This window comes from Oryzias latipes, chromosome 16 (assembly GCF_053564925.1).
Source record: "Oryzias latipes strain Hd-rR chromosome 16, Olatipes_Hd-rR_3.1".
Lineage (NCBI taxonomy): Eukaryota > Metazoa > Chordata > Actinopteri > Beloniformes > Adrianichthyidae > Oryzias > Oryzias latipes.
Window position 1 is genome coordinate 33,385,019 of NC_136252.1, and position 22,417 is coordinate 33,407,435.

The 22,417-nt window shown below is 41.6% G+C and overlaps 1 protein-coding gene across 8 annotated transcripts in view; it reads right to left on the reverse strand.

The window, feature by feature from the left end:
* The window catches only part of ube2e2 (ubiquitin-conjugating enzyme E2E 2), a 137,688-nt gene that overhangs the window by 89,793 nt on the left and 25,478 nt on the right, over positions 1 to 22,417 (reverse strand). The window lies entirely within an intron of this gene.

Consider the following 22,417-nt stretch of genomic DNA (forward strand, 5'->3'; position numbering starts at 1 on the left):
AAACATGAGAGTATTTTTTGGTACACAAACTGCTTCTATATTATTTAAAATGTAAAGAATGCTCATGGTATTATTAAAAAAACAAAACTTTAAACTTCAAATGAAGTCACCAAGCAGGAGACATTTGTTTATCCCCCCAATCAAAATATTTTTTTCAATGTAAAATAAAAAAAAGGAGTACAAGTGAAACAAATAGTGAACTTATCAATGAAGGGTCTCATTAACCTGGTGTTGCCTTGAAGTTGAGTCGTGGCATCTGGACGTCATCCGTTTAAAAAAAGTTTGAGACTGGGACTTAACTTTGATTCCTACTTTTACCAGAAAGCATTACTTCAAAAACCTTAAAAAATACATTATAAAAACATCTATAGACACTTCTCAGCCTTTCTACAAACTCTCAAAGTCCCACTCCGATCATCTATTGATGTGTTTTTGATGTGTTCTTATTCTCTGCAGTGTTAATTAGAAATTTGTGTCGTGAGCAGGAACTTTGGCTCAGAGGAAATCCACCCCCATTTCCCGTCACCCATCTATTTACACGCTCTCCTGCTAGTTTATATAGCCCCCACCCAACATAACATTGGCGGTGCAACAAAACTGGCGAGCAATATTGGAGCTTTCTTGCTGTACAGTTTTGATCCAGATACCAGCTCAGACAAGAAAAACAAAGACCCAGATGTTTGCAAGTGGATGCATCAGAAAGGAGCGTCCTTATGGGTGGATAATGGCTGTCTATAGGTGAAAAATCTGCAAACCTTAAAGACCAATCAGGTGTCCAGCACATAATATCAAGGTCATAGACTGCTCAGTGAGCCTGTAGAGATAAAATGTTTGTGCACATTTTTCTACGGGCATGCTGCAGGCGACAGGTCGTAGTGAACACTTCTACAATGCAAGAGGATAAGTAAGGATGAAGTAGGTGAGACACAGGCGTGTCGTACGGATTTGTCATTTTTTTTGTCCCCCACAAATCTGTGCAATGAGCCAAGAAGAGGCGAAGACAACAGCGTCACTCGTACATCATAAGTGCATGCAACATACATTTGCCGTTTGAACACTTCACACTACACTTACCACACACACGACAATCGTGCATTCTTTTTTCAATGACTATCAAAGAAACTGCTAGACACACCTGTGCTCCTCTTAAGATGGGCCTCAAATTGGCTGCTCCTATCTACGACCCTCTACAGACCTGTTTGGGTGCATATGACTATACCTAAGCTGTTGTAATCGGATAAAAGACATCCAAATATTCTGTCTCTATCTTTGTACTTGCACAATCCGATAACTTGAGAAATCGGGTCGTGATCTAACATTTGTGGGAGGAGCTGATTACAACTCCCACAAAAAGAGAAGCCTAAAATAAAACGAGACCAAAATGTACTAAGGACCTAGTTAAAGCGCACACAAAAGCCTCTGTTCGCTTGTTTGTAGATAATCAGCTTAGAATTATGTAAACAACATTGCATGGTAGAGGGTCTCTACCGTGCAAACCAGCCCCTGTACCAGCCCCTCCCAACCCACGAAAACGAGCGGGTTCTCACGAACTGACGAGAACAGCCCCTTCCAGGAAAAGTCTGCAGTGCCAGCTCCACCCCTAGGCTAAAAGACACACCCACTTTCTCCATGGAGCTAGCGGTGATCAGCTGAACGCTTTCCTTTTATTTACACAATCTAAACATCCATCTTTGCTAAAGTTTGGATATTGTGGGCGAGACCCAGACTCGCTGCCGAGCGACGTCATGGGCAGTGCCTCAGAAATCACATTTCATTCAACACAAAGGGTTATTTTGTGTGCCAAAGGTAATATATTATCAGATGTATGGATATGGTTTACTATAAAAGGCTTATGAATAGACTGGCCCCTTAAATAAGGTTGTAGTGTGGGCTACAGAGCATGACAAATCAATGCAATGTAGAGTTGAGGAGTTCAAGGACCAGTGTTCTGCTGGAACACATGAAACAGATTTCAGCACTCAAAGATGGTCTGACATCTACACTGAGGTTTTCCTGTGACATGAGTGCTATGATAGGATACTCAGGCCTTTGAAGCACACATTTGGCAGAAATGGCCCAGATCAATGTCAGCTGCCCAGAACAAAGCAGCTGAAGCTTGAAGAGAAGGAGGAACGCAGGACAGATTGAGGAGAAGAGAGGATAGTCCACAAAAGAAACCTCCTAGGTAGAAATGTGACTTTGTCAAAAAGGAGAAAGCCCAGAGACAAAATTATTGTCAGCTTTCCTTTCCATGACTTATCTCAGATCCACCCTAAACCCATCCAGAAGCTTAAAGACTTTCATGCTAGATAGGCATTAAACGTCTGGCATTTCAAAAACATTCACCCGAGCAGAAAAGATGCGGCGTCTATGACGCCTGTCGCGGTGTCTAAGCCTCTCCCTCAAAAAGGTTTCTGCAGCGTTTGTGCATGAAGTTGTGTCAGCATTTCAATAGACAAAAGACTCAAAACTATGGCTGCCATACTGCTTTACATTTTATGAATCCTGCCGTGTGTGATAGTTTGCTCCTTTTGCACCAGATCCTACAAAGTTTTTGCATGTCCTAGAAAGGTCCATGTTTTACACTCCTTCAATAGAAAATTTGATCAACGAAATGACAACGATTTTTTTTGTTTAACAGCTGAAATGATGTTAGTAAATCAAGTGCACTGAACCTATCGAATTTGCCCAAATTTTTACATTACAAACATTCCGTATATCAGGTCCAAAGAGTAGACAAGGATAATGCAACTATTGTTTGCTTCAGTTTGCAAGTGTGTGATATTTGGATCATTAAAGATTTCATTTTGGAAAATCAATGGAAGATTTTAAAGGTGTTGATTCTATGGTTGCAGACTGCAGTGTCTCATTATTTAGTTTGGTCTGAGGCCAACAGATATGACATCAACAGGTCAGCTACAAAAAACAACCTCTAAATACAGTGTGACACTCAGTTTACAGTTGATTCTAAAGGGGAAAAACCTGATAGAATACGGTTGGGGAGTTATGATAGTTTGAAGAGTGTGTGTTATTTTGCTGTTGCCGGCGAAAACTCCGATTTTAAAGGGTTTATACCTTATTACTGAACCAGAGACGTGACATAACACACACTTTTTGAACTGCACTAACTCTTAAACTGTGCATGTAATGATTTATTATTCCAACTGATTCTGAAGCTGAGAAAAACTGATTTGGCCCAAAATGCAAAATTTTTCGGTAAGTGTTGCACATTGACCCAAAGCTGCTTTTCTCTTCATCAAAATTAGTCAGTTCAAGTCAATGGGATAACCTCTTTACTACTATAAAGTGCTGGATAGTAACACAAAGCTGCTTTTCCCCGCTCCAGACAGAATCTGTTGGGATTACAATAATTGTGTTAACGGTTGAGGAGTTACGGTAGTTCAAAGAACAACAACACGGTGGGTCAAAGATTACATTTCTTTTAATTGACTCAACTTTTCTACAAACATTGACTTTCAATTTAATTAAACTTTACTAATATAGCCCAATATTACAACCATAGTCGTCTCAATGGGCTTCATGCCGGTAACTGTATAATAAAGTCATAGCATTCAATAGGTAATGGCTGAAGAAAACTAAACAGACTTAACTAAACCGGTCATCCCTGCCCTCATTCTCGGTAAAGAAAAACCTCTAAAAGAAAAAAGAAAAAAAAAAGGAATTCGGGACAGAAAAAAAAAGAAGAAACCATAAGAAATTCTAGTAATTTTGGAAAAATAGAAGAAATTCTTTTAAGGAAGGGTTAATGGCACATGTTGAATCTCCTTTTGTTTCCAGCAGAAAAGCAAAGTTTTGCACCAGCAAACTGGAAAACAAACCTTGTTGATTAGTTTAAATGGGTCATGTTATTACAAAATCCATGAAAATAAAATGACACTATGAGGTGAGAATGCAAGGGTTCATTTTAAGGTGGTGTTTTTCAATCAGCCGCTGCCGTCTTTTTATCCTCCCCGCCAGGAAGTTAATGGAAATAAATTGCACTCACTTTGCATCCTGTGAGTCAAATAGCCGCTGATTAAACAGCTAAAATGAAATCTGCTGCCATTCTGAGTCGTAACGACCTGGTCCAGTAACAGCTGCTTTCAGATGGACAGTGTCACGGGTTGGTGGCTCTATTGCCAATTTAAAGACTTCCAGTATAGGGTTCATCTTCCTTCTTGCTCATCCAGACAGCCAGTATAATTAGATATTGATAGAATGGCAGTAATTAATGATAAGTCTGCAAGCAATATTATCTAGCCTGCAATTTAGTCTATGTGTTCTGTGCTGATTGGATCAGAGGGTCGCTGAGACACAGCATGTCGTTTGTCAAGTTCCTTGACCTGAATCTGCTGGAATGGAGGCGAGCAGTAATGGAGAGCAGATAAATTCCCTGCTGCCTACACAGTCACGGGTTACACAATGAAGGCAGAGATGCAGACTTTCCGAGTCAAGGATGTAAATGAATAAAAAAATGACATTAAAGGTTCTTTCTACTTCTGGAGAAAAACATGTTGGTGTTTACAAGTCTTAAAAAAAGATTTAAAAAAAGAAAGAAAGTTTGTGTACACAAAGTACACAATCATGGTTTGTTTTGTCTCTTCAAAGTACAAAAAGAAACTTAATTGTTAGTTTTTAAATAATTAAAATAAAGAAACCAGGAGTTAATAAATCTTTAAAGTGTCGGTGAAGGTTGTCATTTTCATAGTTTTTCTTGTACACAGAAGTTCAGTTTAGTGAAATATGTTCGTAGTAGTCGAGAATTTTATTAAAATATATAATGAATAGGAAATCAAGAAGATTATAAAAATGTAGTGATTAATGATGTGACGTCATGTGACTGTCTAAAGTGTGTTTTTAACCCTTGTGCTATCCTAGGCACTTTAACGTTGGGAGTTGGGTCATCTAGACCCACTAGACAGTGCGCTGAACCTTTTTTCTTCAATGTTTAGTGATCTTACATGAAATCCTCTCCACCTTTATCCACCTTTGTCATGGTAGGCAGAACACGTCAATGTAAGGATGGGGTCATCTAAGATAGCACAAGGGTTAAAAAGAACACTGTTTACTGCTGAAGTCAACCAGGAAGTTGACAGAAAAACGTTTGAGCGTGACGTTGTTTAAAGTGATAAAAACCATTTCTTTCTTTCAAAAACTTTGTGTTTTTTGTTTTGTTACTATTTCTCCCAGCATCCCCCAAGTTTCTGGATGCCACACACCTGACTCTCATTTGCAATCACTCAGTCTACCTAAGCACTGCACAGAGCCTCTCTGTGTGAGGTATTGTTTGTGCCACTCTGCATGCATTACTGAGCGTCATATCCAGACGTGATCTTCTGATTTCCTGAGCCTGTTTTGTCTCTGACTCAGTTTGCTTGCCGCCTGCCCCGAATCTCGCCTGGATCCTGACTACTCTAGCTTCCTCTCTGAATCTCCCATGCTCATTATTGACCCCTCCCTGCCGGACCCTGATTTAGCTTTGTGGACTTTTAGCTGGGCTAACAAACCTGCTGCATTTGGATCCAGCCGTCTGACTTTTCTTGAGACACAAACATGGCAACCATTCAGACATAATGTATTAAATTCTAAGATCCGAGGTTTGATCAGTGAATCGTTGATCTTGACTGGAAAATTGAATCAGACCCAAGTCATTATCTACAGCTCTAGCTATATACTAAAAATGTTTGGATTTGCACAGTATTTGAAAGTTTTGCACAAATTGTTGTGCAGGTCTACAGGGATTTGTCTTTATTTCCCGCTGGTTTTTCTCCCCAAAGCTCATGTTGGTTTGTGAGACAGGCGGGATCACAGGAAGGTTATCCTGTTTGCAGGATCCACACACTGTGTGTGTTTGTGTGTGAGAGTGATGGCTGTGTCGGAGCTCTGTGTGCGCACTGATGCATGTAATGAACGCCATCGTCAGGCCTGCCTCTCTGCCGATCAGTCTGCCACACCGATCCGTGTGCATGACCACTACCAACACCTGCACACAAACACATGCATGCATGAGCCGATGAAAACACACACAATCTGCCTTCACGCGCTTGCAGATGGTGGCCATGTTTCCTCCAAACCACAATTTCCCAGACAATCACATCCAGGGAATCAGTCCCAGTTTGTCTTCAGAGTTCATTGTCACTGGGTTTGAGCCCGAAGGAGGATGCGATTCGCCAACGCTCTCATTTGAATAATGTCTGGAAGCTGTTCACACAAACGCATAATAATGATGAATTGGAAATTAAAGGCTGTCAGAAGATAAAGGGACAGTGTGTGGTAAAATATGATGGGACAGGAACAGATGTGGCACGGAGCGGAAATTTGTGACTCATATCAGGCTTTGAAATCTGAGAGGAAGCAGGCGCTCCATGTATCTGTGTGTTTCATCAGAGTGGAGTCTGCTCAGGACTTTCTGCACAAAAATCGGTGAGTGCTGCTGGGAGGGGATCTCTGTCACGTGATGGAGATGTGTTTCCCACATGAGAGCCGCTGGGGATGCGACTGTGGTCACTAACAGTCATGAGAGCAAGAAAAGACGGTTTATGCATCCAGAACAAGTGACAAAAGTCAGACTTGCTTAAGGGCCCATTTGGAATTAAAAGCTAATTAAATATTGAAACCAGTTTAAGCCAATGAAGTCATGAAGCATAATGTTGGACTGTGAGTGAAGCCAGAGCGCTGTGAGGAAACTTTAGCATGAAGAACAAAAAGGGGAGAGTGAAAACCCGGGCCTTATTGTGAGATACTGGAACCACAACCCCAGATGTCATTCTAAATTTCCAGCTGTACTGCAGGAAAACTTTTCACTTAAACGTTTATTTTCCTTTGTGAACTTGTTTGTCCTTTCATAAAACAAGAGGATAACTGCATCATTTCAATTTCTTTGTGGTAGTTTGTGCTTGTTACAGTTCGCTTCAGATTATAAAAGAAGGAAGAATAATTTGTAAAAACCGATCTCTGATTTTCTTAAACAAACTAATAAAAACATCCATTCACAAAAATATCCCCTCTCTCCTAGCAGGGAGAGAGATCCCTGAGTTCTCTGGCCAGGCCATGATTCGGGGATCACATCCCATCCGAGTCTGGTAGGGTCGGTGTCCCTGAGGAGCTGGTTCTGGTCCTTGCCCTCGAGCGCTGGGTATTTTTCAAAATTCCAACAGAGGGGGAAGCCTGGTGGGCCCATGTTTGACTGCATGATTGTTGTGCTGTAGGTATGTTGTTCAGTCTTCTTAAGGCTAATCTCATTTATACACACTTACGACGTACGGGTGATGCTTACGCAGTGTCCCTGCGCTACACTCTAGCAGTTAGTAAGGTGGCTACTTACTGAACATGCACGAATGCTGCACGCACAGGGTGTCAGGTAATACCTAAGTGCCTGTACGACGTCCACACAAACTGTGTCTATTTCCTCATTTCTAACAGTCAGACTGCATGATCATGAAAATTACTGACTGGAAGCATCATGTGCTGCAGTCGCTCTCATGAGAAACGCTGCTAAAAAGTAAACACGTTTACACCCAACTACCCCAGACTATACCAAGTTTGATAAGTTTAAGCAACTTTAGCTTCAAAGGCAACCCATGTTCTACAGTCAAAAGAATGTACCCTTCCATGTCCTGCATTGAAACACAGCTTACATGTTGAATTTGACATACAATACTGACAAAGTCTGAGGTCATTGTTAGCTTGTCTGTGTTCCTCATGAGATACAAGAACGGGCTTTCCGATGGATTTCTGGCAGCTGTGCTGTTAAAGCTGAAGCTGCAGCATCAAAGCTTTTGTTCCTATAAAGTTAAAACTGGCCACGACCACCTCCAACCTATTCAGAGTAACGCTGCTCATACATATGGATTCCATATGGGTGTTTCTCTGTGCTGTAACCAGCTGAGGTGATGGAAACCCCTGCAATACCGACACTTTTAAACCCTCTCCGTCGGCAGCACCAGTGCCAGGCTGTACTGCAGCGCCAAACCCCCAGGAATGCTCTGGGAATGAGGGTCAGCTCTAATTGTTCAGGTTGAGCAAATCTGGAATTGTGTTTCTTGCTTGGAACAATTCTAAGGAAAAGTGTCCAACCTTTAAGCTTTACAGTCTCTGGGTAAAGAGCTGGAAAAGTGAGCCAAGTGGCTGTAGTTTTTTTAGTCTGTGGTGTTTTTTTCACAAGTTGCTTGGCGATTAGAGAAATTGAAAAGCAACTGAGATGTTTACAACCAGCAGATTTTCCTGCAGCTTTATGCAGCTTTCATGACTTGAGTTGAGAGGCAGCTGCAGGGGCGAAGGGTCTTCCCCATTCATCAGACGACGCATGCCATCCCACAAAGTGCTGCATATTGAGGAAAATCTGCAAGCAAGGCAAATCATCACTGGAGCGGGCGGAGGAGAGAGGTATTGAAGCCTCTAACACGCTATGTGATCTACCATCAGAGCAGCTGTCAAGAATACCACGATCAAAACAGATGGCACTGAGATTTCCGACCAATGGGGTTGAAAAACATTAATCTAGATGGTGAGGGATGATGGGGGGAGAGGAGGCCTTTCTCTGACAGGAAGTTATATCTTTCCCAAATAATTTTTACCTCCATTGTAGTGCTCATCCTCCCTTCCCCTTTCATGCAGTGTCCTCTGATCAAACTAAGATAGAAACATGAGAAATTGGAGAAATACCAGGGACAAAGGCATAAACTGGAGAAAGCTTGAAAGGTGTAGGTGACAGTGGTGCTTGTGGTAATTGGAGCACTCGAGGCAGTAACCCCTAAACTGGAGAAGTGGCTGAAGCAGATCTTTGGAAAAAACGTCTGACATCTCAGTCCAGAAAAAGTGCTAGACGCAGCAACGATACTGTGCAGGACCCCAGGAAGGCAATTCCAACTCCCTGCCCCAACTAGGGATGGGTGCTAAGTTGGTACCGGTAGCAGCACATACAGTTATACTGGTACGGATTTCAGCGCTTTGTTTCAGACACTTGCATTCTATTCAGTTTTGCTGTAGAATTCTAGCCAATCATTCTACTTTTCTACCAATTGTGGGCGAACTCTTATAAGAATGTGGGAGGCCATCAGTGTTTTAGCAGTTTGTCTTTACTTTACAGCAAATTATTCAAATTCAGCGACTTGATGAATAAGAGTGACATGTGCTCCGAAAATGCTCAGAAAGAAGACTGTGGTTGTCACACGTAAATGTTTTAGGAAAAATGTTGATTTTTTTTTCTTTTCCTCGTTTGTTTAAATTTTTTAAGCACCAGTTCAAGCACCGTTTGGGTACTAGTATCATGTCAAAGGTACCGGTTTGACACAGGATATAAGCAAAACAAAACTCACCCTCAGCTCCCAAAGAGCTCTTTTTACCGAACCATCATTGTCCACAACATTCAGAAAAAGAAGAAACTTTACTGACTGACTTGGAACAAATTTTTTCCCCCTAAAGAGAATTAAAGTTGCATTGCTTTTATGTTTATCACTGAGCAAAGAGCCTCTTTCCCAGGAAAAGTTAACAGCTAGCAGTTAAAAGTTTTAGTGTTTTGTTATGTAGGCTGCAATTAGAAGTTTTGGAAAGTTAAAGCAAATGAGGTTAGGCTGCAGATATGAATCACACACATTAAATCCTTTCTGTTACTTCTGTTTCCTGGTTGAAAAAGTATTCCTACAGGACAGATGTGGTTTTCTATGGTGCTAAAAGTAAACTGCAGAATTCTGGATCACCTGAAGGTTGGGAGGGATGAAAGAGTGTCCACAAATTTGAGGGAAGAAAAATGTAGATTTTCAAAGATGTTTTTAATAGCGACTCGTCGCATTTCGGGCAGACACTCGGCAGAATTGCAGGTTACTCCCCTAGGGCGGGTCTGTTAATTAACCCACCTGCTTAGCGTCCTATTTAAGTCAGGTGTACAATCGTTCATTCTCTCTTACCTTCAGCGCTCATTCTTCGCCGGTCTCCGAGCCCGCGGGTCTCCTTCTCTTTCGGCGTCTTGCCGTGTTCCCCCGTCCTTGGGAAGGATGATCCCCATCTTTCTGATGTGGGGTTTTGGTTTCGCCGCGTCTGCTCTCCTTAATTTCTCCTCCGATCCGCGGGCGGCTGACGATCCGCGGGCGGCTGACGGCGCACAGCGCGTTCGTTTCGCCGCGGTCGCGTGCATCTGCAGGGGGTGTGCTTTCCGCGATGTTCGGGATGTCCGTGCCCCCCGATCAGGAGTAGTCGGGTCTTCTCGTCTGCCGTGGTCACCCCAATTATCCACGGTGAGCGTCATGCGGTACTTTTCCCGTGTAGTTTTCTATGGCTGCGTCTCACTTCCTGTTTACTTCGGTGACGTCACGCCCCTAAGGACCCTGGGAATTGTAGTTTTCTCCGGGTCCTTTATGATGCACTTCTGATTCTTTTTCTGCTGCGTAGTTCTGCGTCGTCCGGTTGTTTTATTTTTTTTCAGGGGTTGTGGGGTCCTTTCTGTGGTTGTGAAGGCTGGCAGACCTCGTTTGGACAGGTTTCTCATGCTGGCTGAATTTATCGTGGCTTTTAGCATTTGTTTTCTATTGCTGTTTTGTTCTTTGGGAGCTGTATGTACATCTTGATTGTCTTTAATTTGATGCTGGCTTTATTATTATGGCGGTTCTTCTGTTTGTTTTCTTCGTTGTTGTAGCTGCTGGTTAGTTGGAATGTGAATCAGTGTCTCTTGGACCCGTCTCTGCTCTATGGACATTTTCCCTTATGATTGGTCTCTCTTATGCAGCGTCTATGGCTCATTTTATTCACTCAGCGATCCTCATTCATTGCCCCCGCACGTTCTGCTCCGCCTGTTTTTTCCCTGCTCTGTGTACCCCAGTGGGTCCTGCCCTGTCCTCAGGGACTTGCGTCGGCCGCATTAGTGAGTGTGTCGGTCTCGTGGCGGCCTTGTTTTCTCGGCTGGGGGTAGTTCGATCCTGGGCCGCGTGTTCCTGTTCTGGATTTTCGTGTTTTGCGTTTGATCTTTCCCTCTCTATGCCTGGAGTGGTTTTGTGATGACTGTTGTGTCTTCAGGCTTCCTCCACTTGTTCTCCTGTGTCTGCGCCTTCTGGTTTGGGGGAAAAGGATTTAAGAAGAGTGGTTTGTGTTTGACCGGCCGCCAGAATCTACAGCTCTGATGGTTCTTAAGGGGTCGTCCGGTTATTTCATCCTTGGAGATTATATTAAGGCTGTTTCAATATTGAATGATAGTATTGTGTCATCGGTTGACTTGGTTAATTAACACTTTGAGCAACTTCTACCCTGACCATAGGAAATATATCACTTGCGCTCTCAAGCTTAGTTCAAGAGTTAAATCTTGTGTCCACAAGTCAGTCTTCGGTCTGCCTTTTCTAAGCAGATGGCACTCTGCTAGATGCATCCCCATTTGGAGGCTTGTTATACTCCGCCTCTGAATGCTTAAGGTTCAGTCTAGCAAAAATAATATCAAAACCTATGATCCCTCATGGCTCTCAAGTTCTCTTTTGCAGTATCCAGTCGCCCTTGGCTAAATAAAAAAATTTTGAGAACCATTAATATCATATACAAGGCATCAAATCCAGCCGAGCTGTAATCCTCTGCTACGTGGGATGTTGACCTTCCTCATCTACAAATCTCCTTGGCTACTCTTCCCATCTACTACTCCTACTCCTCGATGGCCTCCTGAAGGTGCGTCCCTCTGAAACTGTCAAAGGTTACTTTTATCATTGGAATATATAAAAAAAAAAAAAAAAAAAAAAATTGGTGTTAAGATTTCGTGCAGGTCATATATTTCACTATTACAGTGCACTGTTATTTAATTTATCTCAATCATGTTGAAACTGATCAGTTTCTGGGTTATTTATATATTCTTGTCAAGACTAATATTGCTTTGTTTTTTATCTATGCATCGCATCCTGAGCCTGCGAACCCTCACGCCCCGATCAGCTTCTCCGTTTCCAGGAAATGATGTCACCCATGCATTCCCTGATCTGGTGCTGCAACGATGACTGCTCAACGTACCTATTGCTGCACTGAAAGTGAAGGGGTGGTGGACCTCCTCTGCGTTCCAAGGACACTTCTGGCTTGAATCAATCTATGTCAGCTGCAGAATGAGTGTGAAATTCTTGGATTATAAATGTTGAAAGAAAATTATTTGTCAGGTGGAAGCCTCAAAATTTAGGTTGCTCTAAGTTGTATCAATTCAATCATTTTAATTGGTATGCCAAATGGGAGAAAACTTTGTGGCCGTTAAGATCGTTGTGGTATTGTCGTTGGAGTTCGTAATAATGGAAGTTATTAAACCTGCGTGAGTAGCATGCATAATGTGTATATAATGGCGTCGAGCCCGTCATAGTGTGATGGCAGCTTAGAATAATGGATTTTACTAAGCTTGTGTGAATATTATGCCAGATGAAATGTTTATGGCCGTTAACCCCGTCATAGTATGTGATGGAAGCTTCAAATATGGGGTTATTTCATTCATGGCATAGGATGTCATCGGGAGCATTGTATTGGATGTAAGTTTGTGTCATCCTAGGGTCGTCCATGGCGGCTAGAATTATAGTTCCGCACAGCGTTTTGCGGACGTGGGCTTTACGTTCTAAGATCAGGTAGGAGTACTTCTTATGTCGGCTCCCATTTCATTTCTTTCCCTCTCTCTTTGAGGTAGTATGCTCCCCTGGTGAATGGGAGCGGCCCAACGGTCAATGGTGCCGGGGTAAACACATAGCAGATACACTAGATAGCATGTTCCCTTCGTAGAGTGGTTCTCGAACGGGAGCGGCCCAACGGTCAATGGTGCCGGGGTAAACACATAGCAGATACACTAGATAGCATGTTCCCTTCGTAGAGTGGTTCTCAAAGGGAGCGGCCAAACGGTCAATGGTGCCGGGTAAACACATAGCAGGTACACTAGATAGCATGTTCCCTTCGTAGAGTGGTTCTCGAACGGGAGCCGCCAAACGGTCAATGGTGCCGGGTAAACACATAGCAGATACACTAGATAGCATGTTCCCTTCGTAGAGTGGTTCTCGAAGGGAGCGACCCAAACGGTCAATGGTGCCGGGTAAACACATAGCAGATACACTAGATAGCATGTTCCCTTCGTAGAGTGGTTCTCGAAGGGATCGGCCCAACGGTCAATGGTACCGGGTAAACACATAGCAGTCATACTGGAAAATGAAATGAAATGAAGTGAAAATGGAATGCAGCCGAAAACACACCTCATCTTATTTACACACTGATTATACATTCACATTTTCTTCTTCTGGATGATCTTGGCGTTGGGGGTTTTTGTTACCCTAAAGCGTAAGGAAAATAATTATCTTAAGAGAAGTCCTCCCTCAAGTAGAAGCCGCGAATGATGAGTATAAAATGCATGGTGTTTAAATTGAATCAGGTTGTGTAATCTTGTTGGCTCCCCTCCAGTCTTCTTTTTCTCTCTCTCTCTTCAGATAGTATGCTCCCCTGGTGAACGGGAGCGGCCCAACGGTCAATGGTGCCGGGTAAACACATAGCAGATACACTAGATAGCATGTCCCCTTCGTAGAGTGGTTCTCGAAGGGAGCGGCCAAACGGTCAATGGTGCCGGGTAAACACATAGCAGATACACTAGATAGCATGTTCCCTTCGTAGAGTGGTTCTCGAAGGGAGCGGCCAAACGGTCAATGGTGCCGGGTAAACACATAGCAGATACACTAGATAGAATGTTCCCTTCGTAGAGTGGTTCTCGAAGGGAGCGGCCAAACGGTCAATGGTGCTGGGTAAACACATAGCAGATACACTAGATAGCATGTTCCCTTCGTAGAGTGGTTCTCGAAGGGAGCGGCCAAACGGTCAATGGTGCCGGGAAATCACATAGCAGATACACTAGATAGCATGTTCCCTTCGTAGAGTGGTTCTCGAAGGGAGCGGCCAAACGGTCAATGGTGCCGGGTAAACACATAGCAGATACACTAGATAGTATGTTCCGTTCGTAGAGTGGTTCTCGAAGGGAGCGGCCAAACGGTTAATGGTGCCGGGTAAACACATAGCAGATACACTAGATAGCATGTTCCCTTCGTAGAGTGGTTCTCGAAGGGAGCGGCCAAACGGTCAATGGTGCCGGGTAAACACATAGCAGTCATACTGGAAAATGAAATGAAATGAAATGAAATGAAGTGAAAATGGAATGCTGCCGAAAACACACCTCATCTTATTTACACACTGATTATACATTATACATTCACATTTTCTTCTTCTTCTGGATGATCTTGGTGTTGGGGGTTGTTACCCGAAAGTGTATGGAAAAATAATTGTCTCAAGGAATTGAACGGAGCCTTATGCCAAAACGAAGTTGTGAATCAAATTGTGAATGTCATCCTAAAGATGTTGTGAAAACCTAAAGATGTCGTGAAATAAATGTTCTTCTGCAAGAGTTGTCTGACTGAAATAGCGACTCGTCGCATTTCGGGCAGACACTCGGCAGAATTGCAGGTTACTCCCCTAGGGCGGGTCTGTTAATTAACCCACCTGCTTAGCGTCCTATTTAAGTCAGGTGTACAATCGTTCATTCTCTCTTACCTTCAGCGCTCATTCTTTGCCCCTCCCTCCTCCCCGGCTTCCACCTGTGGGCTCCGTTACGGGGGTTGTTACCCGAAAGTGTATGGAAAAATAATTGTCTCAAGGAATTGAACGGAGCCTTATGCCAAAACGAAGTTGTGAATCAAATTGTGAATGTCATCCTAAAGATGTTGTGAAAACCTAAAGATGTCGTGAAATAAATGTTCTTCTGCAAGAGTTGTCTGACTGAAATACTGATTAATTAAATTCAAGACCTCATCTAAAAGAAAAATTATCCATTTTACATTACTTGGAATAGCATATTAACATTTATGCATACATACACTGAATAGTGTATGAATAAAATACTAAAATGATATATTTTCCATATTTTCCACATCATAAGGCGGAAAATATGGTTTCAATATATAAAAATATGTCTAAATGTGTAAACTGTGTAAATTCAAAATCAAATCAAATCGATCAGTCTACGTTTTACTAACAGGGTTGGGGGTTAGCGTACTCACACAACCTCTAAGTACCTCCACAATTGATGGTTTTCAACAAGCCAGTAAATAGGTTTTTAAATTCCCATTTATAGATGGTGGTCATCCTGGAATTTCAACATACTGTTCATGGGACATGGCTATTGGTGGAAAATTGTGTGTTTTGTTTTTTTGGAAATCTTATTACACACATTTTTCATAAGATGTGAGTCCCCCACCCCCAAACCCACCCCCACTGTCAGTGTCGGGGCATTGCCAATATCAAAGATTAAAATCTACTCAATCTAATGGATGCCAGTTCCAAGTTCTGGGAAGCCTTAGGCCATTAAATGCCCACTCAGAATCTAATTATCGCGCTATGAGTAATGTCAGCTGTTTGACTGACTTACAGAGGCCTGATTGCTATCTTTACTTTGTGCAAGTTATTGTTATAGCTGCACTGATACTGCATGTATTTACACTTTCATTTTGTTAAAAGGTATGCATGTTTTTTATGTTTTAAGACCTATTTTAATACATATTTGGTATTGATTGTAAGCGAACCCCACGATGGACTGATGACAGACAGATGGATTTTTGAGTGGTGTTGATGGAGCGTAAATTGATATATTACTTCCTGCAGATGTGATTTTTTTTGTGTCACTTGTGGGATCTGCCTCTCATGAGGCACATACATGTTTTTTTGTCAACATTCTCTCTGATCGGGGCTACAGGACATCCAGCATTTTCTTGTCTCGCTGAAGAATGTAATTTCTTCTCTTATTTCTGGTTGCTAATGTGCTTTGAAAACCTCTATAAATCACCACATACCAACCTTTCACAGCAGTCACACTGGTCTGCTTAATGTTAACCTGAGTTCTTCACCACCAGGCTGGTACTCTCATAAATATGACTGCCAGAACCTCCCTCTACAGTGTTTAACCGCACAGTTAGACATAACAGCGTAGAGCTGGCAAAAATAAAGCAGTGACTTGAAAACATTTACTGATGATTTCAAAGATATACCTTGTTTACTTTATACAAAAATATCATTGTGTTTCATTTAACTGTAGTTTAAATTCAAAAATAAAGTATTATGCCTAATCTTTACATCACTGAGATCATTGCAAACATTTTAGAAAAGTAAACATTTCAAAACTAGAAAACTTGTCAGCATAATTGGCACTCTTAAAAACATGTTAGAAGAAAAAAGTATTTTTATTTTCCAAAATCTATTAGTCCTCATAGAGAAAAGGTTGGTTGGTACTCTGTGCACTAAATACAAGTTTTCTCTGACATAAACAAGAGCGAAGTTCATTCTGATAGGGTCACCTCACACTTTGCCAGTTGCCAGACTTGTGTTTTTGAAAAGCAGAACTTCCGTGAGGATTTTCGATTGGACTGGCCGACTGCAGTGCACAACACATGCGCTAAGCATTGCTAAAACACAAAAAGCAAATATTATAGAAGCAAAGGCAAAAGAAATACAGAGACGCACTTGTACAAAGGAAAGACGAGAGAAGGCATAATAGAATTTGGTCAAATCCAAAATGGATCATTCTATTTAACAGCATCCACGTCAATTGTTGGGATTTCCTAACATTTCTTAAGACATTTTGTCTCTCCCAGTTGATGTGTATCTATAAAGAACATGCCTGACGAAAACTCATCCAAAGTTAATCAAGATTTACAAATACAATTTTGTCCCGCTTTATCAACTCCATCAAGACACCAGAGTCTCTTAGCTGTTACATCAGTAAAGGGTATAAAGTTCATTCAATTTTCATCGACAACAAAATGACAGAGCAAGTGATTCATATTTTGTGTTATTTTAGAATGTATTTATTTGCATTCTTATAGTTTTATTTTTATTTGCAGGAAGGCAAATTTTAAGAGAATTTTAAAGGCAAGTTTTAAGGTACTATCAAACAGAAATAACAATGCTATTGCTGACTCAGCACTATAAGAACATAAAAGCAGGCATTGGTTGATTTTGCACAGCTTCTATATTGTAAAGTGCAGATAACCTGCAGTGGTAAAGTTTGTTGACATATTTTACAGCATTCCCGTTTCCCCTCTGGCTCTGGCATCAAAGGAGTCAGCAAGAGCCCCCGGTTTGAGTTTTGAATATGTTTAAAGAAAAACACTGATGTGATCACTTCATAGGAAAATAAGCTATAAAAAAAAGATTTCAAAATACAAACCCAGAGTTCATCAGAGCAAAAAGACAGCATCAAAGAAGTGGCATAGAATGCTTGCATCCTTTAACACATTAGTTTAGGCCTTAGCGGGTATTTGACGTGTTCTTGCAGCACATACTCTGTATTTAACTTCTTGAGATCATCTCAAACTGTCTGTGACGCTGTTTACACTAAACCATTTTATCGCCGTCTCCTCTGGACTCTGAACTGCGGTGTTGGTCGGCTCACACGTGAAAAAACAACGGCAGAGATGCTCTTTTAAAGTCCTGCCACCTTTCATTGACTCTGCCATTACTCAGCCTTCAGATAAGAGTCGCCGGCCAGGATAAGCTCGGATAGAGACGGAGGACGACATTATTCAAAGTGTGAATAATTGAAGAGTCCACTGTCAGTTTCAGGAAGAGGAGAGGAAGACTGTGGTGGTCTCCACACTCCACCCCCTCCTGTGTTTGTGCTGGGTGAAGAGGACAGGTGGGGCGTTCATCATCCATGCAGAAAGGACAGGAAAGGTTTTACGTCAGCTGGATGCATTGTAGAATGAAGGTCAGTGGCAAGGTAGAAATGAAATAGGGTGTCAATGGTGAGAGTGATAACAGCATGGAGGCTTTGGATGTACTGCTTCATATTTCATGGTGACCGGCGAATGAGCACTTCACTTCTCCAACAAGGTCAGGTCACTCAGATTTGGCATGGTGTTGTCTTTAAAATAAGGTAAAAGTTATATCAGATAAAAGAGAGCAGTCCGGCCCGGAGCAGGAGTTTCCTGAGCACCAGAGCCATCAGACATAACGCCGGGTCTACTTTCCCATCATTTCCCGAAAACACTTTCGCACGCCCGATTTCTAAAGTCATTCTGCCATGTTTGTGGTCAAGACTGACCGTTGGCAGTCAGTGAAGAGGTTAGGATAGGAGGCAACCTATTTAAGAATTAAGAAATGATGACCACATTTGTATCTTTTATTTATTTAACAAATATTACAAAAAATTCAGGTGTTGGGAAATTAGTTTCAGTATTAACCCTTCAACACTGGGGTTTTAGCTCCAGGGTTGACATTCTTTGAATAATCATAACTCTTCCATCGTTTACGCAATTAATGTCATTCCAATGGATTCTGTAGCGGACAAAAGTAGCTTTGTGGCAGGGGCCATTTCCACATCAGAATCTGTTGGAATTACACTAATAACAGTTATTAACAGTCAAACAAAGGATCTGTATTATTTTGCTATCGCCAGCAAAAGCTCCGGTCTTAAAGGTTAATAAAAATAACAAAAATGATTGTTTTTAATATATCTAATCCCTTCAGAATTACAGGATAATTTTGGATTTCAGATAAATGATATCTTCAGTAAAACCTGAAACTTTAAAGCTCTACAGGTTTAGAAAAGCGGAGTATAAAGCTTTTAAAAACATGCCCAACGAAAAAGCAAATCCTATGTGGTTTAGTAAACATGCTGAACATTCGGTAGCGGCTGAGCCCTAAAAAAAATTGAAAACCCAGAGACAACTTGGGACTAGGCGAGTAAATAACAATGATTTTTCATTGAATTTAAATGGCAAGAGTTGCTTCTCTACTTTCCTGAAGGTGGCAGTTGAGGTACAGACAAATCCACACAAGTAGGAAGTCTGTTTAAGCTGTAGTTCACTGATGTGTTAGCAAACAGAGAAAAGTTGACGGTAGAGACGCTCTAGGGACTCACGATGACAAGAACGAGATCGATTGACAGGAGCATTCTTAGGATCTTGGTAAAGGATGGAAACCTAGGCCGAATCCAAATTCTTCCCCTACCCCTACATTTAGCCCTACACATGGACAGTGTCTTCTATTTCAGAAATCCCTCCCACTCGATGATGTAATCAATAATCGCCGGTCGTCCACAGAAGTAAGTAGCAACCAGAGCTAGGAAAATGTATAACTTCAGTTTTACAATTTTAAAAAGTCAAGCGCAAACAAAAAGTTATTACTTACATTTACAGGCAAACTTCTGTGCTTCAGAGCACACCCACTTGAAAAAATCCGATTCTGCTCCGCGGCTCAGCTCGCCGTGGATTACCCTGGTGGCAAAGGGATACAGAGCCCTCCGCTGGCAGGATTTTCCATTCAAAAAACTACCGTAATTTCCGGATTTTAAGGCGCTACTTTTGTCACACGCTTTCAACCCTGCGGCTTATTCAATGGTGTGGCTAATTTATGCATTTTTGTTTCTTTTTTTTTTAATGCATTTTTTTCTAACAGCCTCTAGGGGCGCTCAAGCAGAAAGGGTAAGAGTGAGACAGGGGGAATACGGTTTATGTGTCAAGGAAGACGCAAGCTTATTGTAAATTCCTGCTTTGTGAATGAATAGCACGAACAGACCCTCATAATGGAAAATGCAAGAAGAAATGCATGTGACGCAGCTTTCAAGTTAAAAGCAAACGTTAAAGGCAGTGTGATTAAAAATCCACCATCACCAACGGGTTTGGAAAAGCCGGTCTGCTGCGTGATGGAGAGGACAGTGCAAGCTCAGGAGAGAATTTACCTCAGAGTGACACTGACAGCGACAACGAAGGAGAGACTGAGAGAGTGTGCGGCGAAGAATATCTGACGCGTTTCAAATCTGTCACTGAGGAGGAAGACTTTTCCAAAACACAAAATCTCCCGGCGAATGCGTCGCAAATGAAAACCGGTACAAGTAATGATCACAACGCACTATTCTTTATTAACAAATAACAGTAACAACTACCTATCTAACTAATGAACTAACTACATAGGTGTTGTAGAATGAGTGTGTGTGTGTGTGGGTCAGCGCGTTGCGTGTGTAAGAGGAAAGAGCGCCAGAGTGCGTGAGAGCGCGGGGGTGTGTGTGTGTGTGTGTTCATGTTTGGTGTAACGAAGTGAAGGAGAACAGTAATAAAAGGTTTCCCCCAGAAGACCCCTAGTTTGGAAAGAAAAGCTCAGGTATATTATTGAAACTTTGAAAACTCTTTCTGTGTACCGTTTTTCTTTGTAAATAAATAATTAATTAATATTGTAAATATATGTGTTGAACCTTTTCTGCGATTTCTTTCTGATGGTGGTCGGAAAATGCCGAAGGCGGATCTTCCTTCGGGGTTCACTTCCCCGTTGGGACCCTCAGAGCCTCCAGAGCGGGTTAATAAAGAATCATTCAACGTTCTTCTGGGAAACCTTCTTTTATTACAGTTCCCCTTCACTCTGTATATCAAACATGAACGCACCCCCAACACACTTCTGCTGCACACGCTCCCCCCTCTTTCTTACACACGTGGTTTCCACACACACACATCCTCAGTCTACAACACGTTCCAGTTCCCATATGCCAGTCCTTATCAATTATTTTTTGCCAAGCCCCCCCACGAAAAAGAAAAGGTTTTGCAGATTATTTTCCAAGCACTGAGCCGCTGTAGCCCCCCCCCCGGTTAAATTTGAGCCCCGGACAATTGCCCGTATTACCTGTGGCTAAAGCTGCTACTACTGGCATTGCATCGGGGCGTGCCCCACTGTTTGGGAAGCACTGCCTCATGCAGTCAATGGTTCGTTCATCCACTGAATAAAGTAAGAACAAAACTGCTAAATGATATCGTGCTGTAGTTGTACAAAAGCTTTAAAAACATCCACCACTGATTTTTTTAACAAATTTTGTGAAAAATAGAATCAATTTTAAGCCCCTCAAACAAAAAAGGCAATTATATTAACACAGCTTTCTACAGACAGATTAGAACCATGACAAATATTCAATATTTTTGAGCTATTTCTTGTTTGATTTGATTTTCACACAATCACACATTAGCTAACTAATGAGAAATTAGTGAGAGAAAAGAGAAATTAGTGAGAGAAAAGATTGTGACAACACATCAAAGAACATTTTCTTCTTTGGTTAAAGACTGATGAATCTACTCCATTATTATTTTCAAAATATTTATACCATTTCACTCACAGTTTAGGACAATTTCATTCTTTATTTGTTTCTTTCCAAACCATTGCTCGTAGAGCTTGGGGCCACCCTTCAGGAGGTCTTTGATGAAACCTCGTTAGACTTGTTTTTAATTCGCACTTGGTGTGATTAATTAAAGAAAATATATTTCTTCACTGACTTAATTGAAAAAATAAAGATCTTTTTCTAAATCTCAACCTCATTTACTTTATTTTGAAATCGAATTCCTTTTCTGTAATTCTACTAATCATGTGAGGTGAAGGAGGAAGAGTCCCTGCGCCTCCTCCTTTGTTTATGCATCATTTATGATAAAGCTCAAGTGCCCTAACAGGGTCTTCCATGATATCATCTGTTATTTGATCAGAGAAGCCGGCTGCGGGCTGCTCTGCGATTGTGTAGCTGCTGACATTTGTTTTTGTGCGTCAGTGCGTTCAGTGCTGAGCAAACCTCTCGTCTCTTGACACAAATCATCAGCAGCTTTTGTGTTTGAATTCATGAGGTTCTTTTCTTGTTGCCACGCTTTTGTTTTACTTCTGGGCAAGCCTTTAAATCAAGTCTTGTCAATTTGGAGGTGATCTCAGGAAGACCGATCTTCCGAATGGAAACTCTCCACTTCTTCCGAGCTTGAAAACATAGAGTAAAGAAAGTCTGTAAAGGGCAGTGTTTTTTTTTTAACCTGGTTTTTATATTAAAAAAAGGAAGCAGAATCTTTCTCTGTATTAAAGCTTAAATGGAGAAGTAAACTTTGGTTTGCTTCCCGATTTAAACTGTTGGTTTATAATCAGTCTTGTCTCCCTTTTTAACAGCAGGGACTTGGTTAACCACGAACGTTGTATGTGAACGGGTAATCTGTGTGTGCAGTGGTTTGCATGCTAAATCAATGACATTAAACAAGATTAATTAATGTCTGCTTTAATTACCGTGACTGGTTCTATTTCCGCCCTTAACCCTTTAATGCTGGAACAGAATCTGTTGACGAGAAAGAAGACACGCTCTTCTAACTACTGAAACTGTTTACGCGATTATTGTAATTCCAACAGATTCTGAAGCTTAGAAAAGCCGCCATGCGCTGAAATGCAACGTTTCACTACGTGAGGGTGTTGCATTTCATCCCAAAGCTGCTTTTTTCCCAATAAGAATCAGTTGTCTTATAACTGCATAAACAATTTAAAGGATGTCCCCTGCCTTCGCCCATGAGTGGCTGGATAGGCTCCAGCAGCCCTGTGACCCAAAAAAGGAAAAAACGGTCTTAAAAAATGAAATGAATGAATTAACTACTATGAAATGCTGCATATCTGTGCAAAGCTA